The sequence below is a fragment of the Triturus cristatus genome, chromosome 11 (genome assembly GCF_964204655.1).
Source record: "Triturus cristatus chromosome 11, aTriCri1.1, whole genome shotgun sequence".
Classification (NCBI taxonomy): Eukaryota; Metazoa; Chordata; class Amphibia; order Caudata; family Salamandridae; genus Triturus; species Triturus cristatus.
The window spans coordinates 616,358,473-616,358,853 of NC_140594.1; the positions used below are offsets into that span (position 1 = coordinate 616,358,473).

At 59.3% G+C, this 381-nt stretch overlaps 1 non-coding gene across 1 annotated transcript; it reads left to right on the forward strand.

The window, feature by feature from the left end:
• Positions 1–119, forward strand: LOC146785167 (5S ribosomal RNA). Its single transcript, XR_014970998.1, has one exon. It is a non-coding gene; the product is annotated as a 5S ribosomal RNA (ribosomal RNA).
• The last annotated feature ends 262 nt before the right edge of the window (positions 120–381 follow it).

Consider the following 381-nt stretch of genomic DNA (forward strand, 5'->3'; position numbering starts at 1 on the left):
GCCTACGGCCATACCACCCTGAAAGCACCTGCTCTCGTCTGATCTCAGAAGTTAAGCAGGGTCGGGCCTGGTTAGTACCTGGATGGGAGACAGCCTGGGAATACCAGGTGCTGTAGGCTTACTGAGCTTTGGCTTCTGCTCCTGGAGTCTGGCTTTTCTTGCCATGGGCTACGGCGGTGGTGTCCCCTCCTCCTCCTCCTGCTCTGTGGCTCGGCCAGCGTCCCTTGCACCCTCCTCGTCGTGTTGTCACGGTTCTCGGCTGGTGCATGTGGTGCGTGTTTGCTTCTCCAGCCTCTTTCTGAGGGCTCTGGTGGGTGTCTGCCTCTCCAGTTGTGGTCACTGTTGTATTCCCCCGTGCGCTCCCGAGTGCTCGTTGTGACT